Source organism: Sitophilus oryzae, unplaced genomic scaffold, assembly GCF_002938485.1.
Source record: "Sitophilus oryzae breed Bouriz unplaced genomic scaffold, Soryzae_2.0 scaffold_111_pilon_pilon, whole genome shotgun sequence".
NCBI classification, from domain to species: Eukaryota; Metazoa; Arthropoda; class Insecta; order Coleoptera; family Curculionidae; genus Sitophilus; species Sitophilus oryzae.
The window spans coordinates 2,349,131-2,358,551 of NW_022145749.1; positions in this window are offsets into that span (position 1 = coordinate 2,349,131).

A 9,421-nucleotide genomic window follows, 5' to 3' on the forward strand; every position below is an offset into this window, starting at 1 on the left:
GGAAATGTATATTTTGTTTTTATATTTTCATATTGATAACGAAATAAATTTTTTTATGTTAAAAAATTCCCAGACATCAATTTTGATCCAAATATCGACATTAGTTCTGAAATTATTTGGAAAAAATCGAAATAAAAATGAGACTTCTCCACACTACGAGTATCTCTCCAAAACGAAGCATTTTAGGACATACATTTATGCAAACTTGTGTATAAGTAAAAAACTTTTTTACTTATTTATCTTCAGAACATGGACATGCTGTCGAAGTTTCCCGAATACAATTCAGACCACCATGTATAATAAAATACACAATTCATTGGCTCACGACATATTATGTATCTATATATTGATTTTAAAATTTGCTGACATAAGGGCAATTTGTTGTGCAGCGATAGGGATCTTTCATCTAGCAGACAAAACCTTTTTTAGACATAATAGCTTCTTGTTCTCTTTTCTTTCTGACGTGAAATTTCAACGGGCACTTATTGTAATGGCTATTATTTTTGCAGCTATTGGTGTATGATGTTAATATACTAGGGATTTTTAGTGTAAAATCGAAATTGTATTGTGTAGTTTTTTATAAAGGGGCACAAAAATTGCCATAAACACCTTTTATAATTTCTACGAGAAACAGTAAATTCGAAAATGTTGCAAACTGTTAAATATTATTGAGATGAACTTATTTAGTTTTTAGAGAACACGTTCTCAATCAGAGTTATTGATATTTTTGATGCAATTGTGCGAACATTTAAAACACAGTGAACTAGCCAATAACTAAAATTTGAAAACGCCAAATAAATTATTCGACAGTTTTGGTTTACTTCATATATTATACTAGCCTGTACCCAGCGATTTCTTTCGCGTCGAATTAAACATTTGTAATGGTGATGATAAAGCAAAGCAAGAATTTCCATTAACATACAAAGTGGATAAAATTTTCTCACATTTGTGTCAGCATGAGAAAAAACAATATGGCGATATCATTATGTAACTTGGTAATATTTGAGGGGTAGTTTTTCCAAACCAAACCAAACAAAAACACCCTGTATGATTTTTTAAAAAAATTCAAAATATGTAAAAAAACCAAATATAATATAAATAAATGCAATATATATGCAAAATATAATATAAAAAAATAAAATAATAAATGCTTGTTCAAGCGTTTTCCCGAAAGACTAACCGTTTTTTAAATAACAAATATTGTAATATTTGAGGGACGTTTTCACCATCTTGGAATTTGAGATTCGAGAAACCCTTCCTTATCGAACACCCCACAGTCAATCCGTTTGCAAAAAATCAGCTTTAAACGTCAAGCAGTTTAAGCAGAATCGTGATTACTCAATGGTCATTCTTTATGAAACACCGTGTATAAATTTATAAAAAATCTTAAAATATGTAAAACAACAAAATATAATATACGTGTTTAAGAGTTTTTCCGAAAAACTCACCGGTTTTTAAATAAAAAATATTTTAATATTTGAGGGATAGTTTCACCCCCTTGGAATTCGAGTTTCGAAAAATCCCTTCTTATCAAACCTCTACACCCTAAAGTCAATATGTTTTCCAAAAATCAGCTTTTTACGTCAAGCGCTTTAAGCAGGATCGTGATTAATGAATGACCAGATTTTTCGAAACACCCTGTATATATTTTTAAAAATTTTTAAAATATGTAAAAAACAAAATAAAAATACGTGTTTAAGCATTTTTTCGGAAACTTGACCGTTTTTTGAATAAAATATATTGTAATATTTGAGGGGTGGTTTCACCCTCTTGGAACTGGAATTTCGAAAAATCCTTTCTTATCGAACCTCTACCACAAATTACCCTCTACACCCTAGAATCAAACTGTATGCCAAAATTGAGCTTCTTACATTGAGTGGTTTGAGCAGGATCGTGATTAATCAGTATGTCAGTCACTTAAGGATTTTATATATTAGTATAGATCGGCAGCCAATGTTAAAAAGTTAAATAATGCTTTTTTATATTATTTATGAAAAAAAGTATAAAGTGTATTATATTTTTAGACAGGGTGTCCCATTTAAATAAAACATAAGTATGGGTCATATTTCAAAAACGAGAGCTGGCAGCGAAAAACTATTTAGCCATTGGATTCTGTATGAAAGACTATAATATGAAACCGTTAATTAAAGAAATAAGAAGATGCGCAACCTTATGGGTGATTTCGTGGCGCAAAATCTGTCCGAGATTTAGTTTAGTTCTGCGACACTGCTCTCTGATAGTCGTTTACAGCGCAGCGGATAATAAATACTGTAACGTAGTCAGTGTTGCCAGAACTACGGATTAATCCTTACATTTACGGATTTTGGGTACGGTACATTAATAATACGGATTTTCTATCATTAGACAGTTTAATATAATATTACATGATTGAACAGAACGGCGTCAGAGTTAGCAGGGAAATGAAGATCGCTGTTATTTCATATGTAAAATATTACGGTAAATATGTCAATAGTCGTCATTCCCCCGCGAACTAAACGACTTTTTTCGATCATATGACATATTCAGCACCTATAAAAGAATTTTTATTTTTGTGTTTATTCTATGCCTTACACGAATAAATTTTCAATATGGAGGGTGTCCCAGAAATGAGTGCAGATATTTTAGGGGGTGGTAGATCTGGTCAAAATAAACATATTTTCTCTTTACCATTTTTAAATTAAATTGAAAATAACCGAGTTATTTAGCTTTGAAAATTTAAAAAAATAATCGCAACATTTTGAGAACCGCCGGCAGATATCGCCAACTACATCCAATTACCCGGATCAAGCCCGGATTTCAGTTAATTCGACGCACTGTGTTGCCATAGGGACAAGAAAGTATATGTTAAAAGTAAGTCATAAAATCACAACACACCTGAGGAGTTTGCAGAGATGCATTACATTTTAAGATTGTGATATTATTACATAAAATAAATTAAAAAGTTAAATATTTAATAATGTGTTAAAAAATGTGTTAAAAAGTTAAATTAAAAACTTACCCAACATTAAAAAAGATATTTATGACAGATCGATGTAACTGTGACAGTTCTCTTTTTCGATATACACTTAACTAAAATACACTTCACTGTGCGGCTTTACTTGTACATGCTATTATAATAACTACTAAAATAACAGTCCCCATTTTTAACACATTATTTTCATATAGGCCTCATCACAATTTGAACCACTGATTTACAAAACACCTTGAACAGCACACATTACTTTGAATACCTTTCCGAATGAATAAATGTTGAGAATTATTGTCTCTTACCGCCACTTTCCGAACTACTTTCAATCTAAGAAAATACATGTTTCACTCAACAATTTTATATACGTATTTTGTTTTTTCGCTATTTTTTCTATGTATTTGAACAATTCCATCGACAGCGCAACCGTCGCGTCGGCCGTCGGCCAAAAGAGCGGCGCATCACTGGTAACGGCTCCTTTGTGGCGCCGCCGCCACACTGGAACGACTCAATGCTAAAGAGTGGACATTGGCTGTTTTAAAAAGTTCGAAATTTCTAGCGTTTTACAACACTTTTCGTTTTAAGACATATTGGTCTTCTAGTAAAACATTATAATACGCTTTTTGCTACTACCACGTTGAAAGCGGGACAACGATTTTGATAGAAAATAAAAAAAACGTTTAAACAAGGCCGATTTTACATCAATTTTGGTTGCGATTTAAAAATAGAAATGAAAATGTATATCTATTTTCTGTAAAGTGGATAGTAAAATGACTTCTTGGGATACAATTAAACAATGAACAGTCAAGAAAGAATGTATCTCAGTGATGAGGTGTTTATTTAACTTTATTACTGCAAGAAAAGTAAAAAAAATTATTTATAGTCCAAAAAAATTTTTTTTGTATTTACAATAATGTCCGCCATCTTAGATTTTTAGCAAATGTCAAATTTCATAATAAATTCAATATTGTAAGGTTTTCTCTATACGAATTGGTCAAAACTATTAAAATCGGACATTTCATTGCAATGTTAGAGCCAATGTCTCTATTTTCCTATACCTCGATCCACCGTGCGCCGTGTCGAGCTTGCGTCATGCGAGGTTGCCGTAGTTTCAACAATTTCAAATTCAAGACACTCGAAGCAATCAAATTCTTTTTAAATTTTAAAAATAAAACAGAAAAACATGAAAGAAAACAAACAAAACACAAATGAATTGGTTATTGATAAGGTCACAAAAAAGAAATTTCTAAAATTTTTATCGTAATTCAGAATTCAATACATCGAAAAGAGCCCGACGAATAATCAATTCATTTTTGTTTTCTATATTTCCTTTCATGTTTCTCTGTTTTATCTTTAAAATTTAATACGAATTTGATTGCTTCGAATGTCTTGAATTTGAAATTGTTCTAACTACGGCAACGTTGCTTAACATCGTCGTCTGACGCAAGCCCGCCACGACGGCGCGGCTACCGGCGACTCAAAGGACCGGTTCACACGCGGCAGTTCTTGTTGACGGTTAGGCTGCCGATGGAATTGTCGAAATACATCGAAAAAATAGCGAAAAAACAAAATACGTTGTCAATAATTGTTGAGTGAAACATGTATTTTCTTAGATTGAAAGTAGTTCGTAAAGTGGCGATAAGAGACAATAATTCTCAACATTTATTCATTCAGAAAGGTATTCAAAGTAATGTGCGCTTTTCAAGGTGTTTTGTAAAACAGTGGTTCAAATAAAACAGAGAAACATGAAAGAAAACAAACAAAACAAAAATGAACCGATTATTCGTTGGGCTGTTTTCTAAATTTCTTGAATTGAATTCTAAATTACGATAAACATTTTAGGAATTTCTTTTTGTGACCTGATTGTGAATAATATGAATCATTTTATTAAATTTATTCCAAAATAAAGTTATTTTGCAACATAACAAAGATTTTCGTAAACGTCATAAACGTAATGTTTTAGTTAATTTTCGGTGGTTTTTGTTAAGTTTTCATTGAAAGGGTAAGTACTAAAAATAATTAATGTGTTTCTTTTTCTATAATTATTAATAATGAGCACTGATAAAAGATTAAATTTAACATTCCTAATTTTTTGAGTAGGAATTTGTCTATGAATTTATAAATGTAGAACTATGTTCCGCCGAACTATGTAGAATGTGGATAACATAGGAGGTTGCAACACTGCAAGGTTTAGATACACCGTAGGGAAATCTCAGGTGAATAAACAAGTGGCACTAAAAAGGGTTTTCAAATTTCCCGGAAAATGTCAAGAAAAATTTTAAATTTTCAACATTTTTTTAGCAAAAAAAACTTCATAGGCGTGTTTCTGGGGTTGAACTATACTACCAGTTAAAATATTTGCACTTATTTCTGGGACACCCTGTATAACGCGGTATTTTCATCCAAAGATATTTTCGTCAAACGTATTACAGATATTAAACATTTTAATATGGCAACACTGTCGCTTTCAGTTCCATACCGTCTTCGATATGCCTTCGCTAGCCGAATTAGAGAAAATGAGTGTTTTATGCGTTGGCCGCAGATTGAAATCAAACCACATTTGTCACCAATTTTTGACCATTAGGATGCGTATCCTCCTACCTCTTTTCATCAACGCTGAAACTCAGTTTTCGACTTTTCGATAAGTTATAAGATAACCAAAATTTGAAGGGGGTCAAAAAATGCAACAATTTCAAATTGGCCTTGTATTTTATGAACTAAGAAGGTTAGGACAAATATCTGTACATGTTTAGCATCTTTAATTTCATAAAAAAGTAGCACAGTGATGTGAAAGTCACACCTTTGTAGTATCTCCACTCATAAACGAGAAACCCTGTAAAGCACACAAAAATGGGACACCCTGTATGTAGTTTGTTCAAATGAACGAATCGTAGGAGTCGGTTTATTTCGAGAAATTGAATATTGTGAATCACTAAAAATAACCACGAAAAAGATCTATTGCACACATCGCTATACAGTGACATTTTTTTACTGGTTTATTTGTTACATGAAATTGTGGAGTTTTTTAAGTAGATTATACGTCAATTGCATTTAAACATGTAAAAGTATAAAAATAATTTTAAATACGTGAAAAAATTGTATTTAAACACCATACATAACTCTGGATTAAAGGTGTGTAACCATTAGGCTCATGTCCCGACTACCATGTAATAATTATATTCTTATCATAGAGAACTCACGCTATTTTAGTTGCCACGCACTGGACAATATCTATTTTTAGAACAAAGACATTTGATAATGGGGTTAAATTAAGGCTAACTACCTACCCATTTGTTTAATATCTACGTAAGTAGCTTAAAATATCATTTACGTGCAAAATACGTTTCTTTCTGTATTATTATTTTGTATTTTTTATTTTAAATTTAGTTTTCCGAGTAAATTAACATGGTATCACAGTCATATTGTGTTATCTGTGATGTTACTACTTTACAATCGAAAAATAAACGGGCGGGTCAATTCCTGTACTCTTCTTTATTTTTTACGGCCGCTTACTACCGGTTGGCCTTAAGAACGTTGTAATTTATTTATGCAGGATGTCAAAAAGTGTATCTTTCGACAACATTTTAGGGTATATGTTTATAGGAACTTTTGTTTTATTTTTATCTGCAGGATCACCCACAAAAGTTCCCATATAACACAACACAATCCTATAGATATCTTGAGGATATCCACCAAGGATATAGTAAATATCTTAGGGATATCCAAAAACCAGAGGAGGATATTTATGGGATATCCAGATGGGACAAAAAAGGCATCTTCAAGACATCCCTAGGCAAGCCTTTTACGATTATTTGGGATATTTATAGGATAATACAAGGATGATGTTGGGAGCATTATAGAATATTTTTAGGACATTATATGAGGACTGTTATTTGACAATACTTACTTCATCCTTAGTTTATAGTAAAAACGTTCGCGATTTAGTTTTAATTAGCCACATTTTGACGTTATTCATTGGATATTTTTATTAACAGCTCTAAAATATACCTACATATTATGTCAATGAATTTTGCGTCAAAATTTAGAAGTCTATTTGTATGCGTTAAGACCTTTCAATTTATACTGTACCATCGAAAAAAAACGACGTTCAATTGGCTTGAAAAATTACGATCGATGACATTCCCTATATAATTTTACATACAAATTAACAGCAATCTTCATTTCCAAACCACCTCTGACGCCGTTTTTTTCGATGATATGGTATTATACCAGATTATACTACCCTTTATGGAGTCTAGCAGTTTATGTCTAGCAGCAACAGTTTACATCAAAGTTAGCACACAGGATACAGGTATAATTTCTAACACCACACATTCCAGAAACTCACAATTTAAACACAAAAATAGGATTTCTGTTTGAATAGATCAAACACGAAAATGGGCTTAGGGATAAAGAACAAGCGCTTTTCAATAAATTTTCACCTATAATTTTGTCACAAATTTTTCATTGTGAGACCCTGAGTCGTTCGTCGTTTTTCGACATTAGTTGAGGTTAGGATAGAATTTCTGCTAGAACAAGGACTATGAGTATAAGAAAAAACTAAGTCAAACTCAACCAGTTTTGTTAGTTTCAGTCATTTTTAAGCCCATTCAATAACGACAAACGACCGAATTCACCTCGAATTTCACTAAATCAAAGAACTGAATAATACACGATGCAAAAACAAACAACTGTATAGATGGATTGTGGAAAAGTTTTTGCGCGGGCGTTTTAAATTCTCTGTATTACTGGGAGTGGCCAAGCTCATAAATATTCAAGTTATCCAGAAGATACCAACAGGATATTTTGTTGCCTTGACGTAATATATATCTATCTGTATGGTTTATAGCTTTTTATGTAATATAAAAGGTAGTACATTATTTATTTTTCCTAAATATCTAGACGATATTGTTAGGATATTTTATTATCATGACCATGTTTGGATATCTCAGCTGGATGTACATTAGATATACGACAGATATATCCATAGGATATTCTATTCTGAGACATCTACAGGATTTCAGATGTCTGGAGGATATCCTATAGATGTCTTTATAAGATGATCTTATAATGGGACATTCCGACATTCCATGAATATCCTGCGGATATTGTGTGTTATATGGGTTAGATACACTATTTTTTGACACCCTGTATATTGAGTAAATATGATGTTTAAATGGTGTAGTTTAAAATTCGAGAAAAAAAAAATTTTTAGCCGACCATACCACCATAGGTATGGTAGGCTATTAAGATCGGCAAAAAAGTTTTTTTAATTTCACTCAAAATGAGTTATTTGGGTCATAAATGACCTAAATACAAAATATTTTCATGGTGTCTGTCCGTCTGTCTGTAACACGATAACTCGAAAACGGCTAAACCGATTTTAACCAAATTTGGCACAAACATATTGGCACCCGAAACCTGTGGCACCCGAAAATCTGGCCATTAGTTTTTGGTGGGGGTGGGGTGTTGATAAGGGGGTATGGGAGGGGGTTAAAAAATTTTAAAAAATCGTAACGCCAAAATTACAGTAGCTAGCGAAACGCGGCTTTCAATTTAAGATTAGGAATAATATTTGCAACAAAATTTGTAATAACATCAAAATCAGTCAAAGTCGCAGTTTTTGAGATAATTCAAACTAAAAGAACTGCCTACCAACTTTTTATTAACATATTTTAGTATGGGCGGCTATACGTGCCTCCCGGCGCCAATTTTTGTAAACAGATTTGTGATTTTAATCTTTCTATAATAAGTGTTAATTTTTAACAAGTTTTATGTCAATTTTTAGTAAATGACGTCTAGAGATTGGCCTTGCCAAAATTATTATCGATTGTCATTCCCAAGTTATTGACGCCGTTTTTTTTCGATCATACGGTCTAAAATTGCACCTTATGCATTATATAATTATAGGAAGATTAGATTTATTGACGTAAGATCTGGAATGTTAATATTTTCAATATTTTTTTTCCATAGAAAACAACTAGCACGAAGAACAACAAAAATATAAAATATTGAAATAATTAAAATTATACTGTCTTTTAAAATTATATTAAATAATATTTACACTGACTCTATTTTCTCCATAATATCAAATTATTTTTATTAAAAAAATGATTGTGTTGGATGTGTTTGGTTAATTTGAATAATATATGTTATGGAGCTCTCTAAAGTGTAGTTTATTATGATTAATTCTAATAATAAAATATTATTTAAAAACATACCTGTATAATTTTATAATACATTAGTGGAACTCGATTTTCACTGAACCGTTGCCTTAAAATTTTAAAAATAGCACAATTACTAGCTTGTGTCATTTTATCACTTATTTTGAATGTCACAAACTTCAAACAGTTCCATTTTTCTTATCACACTACCTGAAATGCAAATTACCTTAACCTTGAATACTTTTAATTAACGTAAAAAACTATATTCAGGTTGATTAAAAAACATCTACCA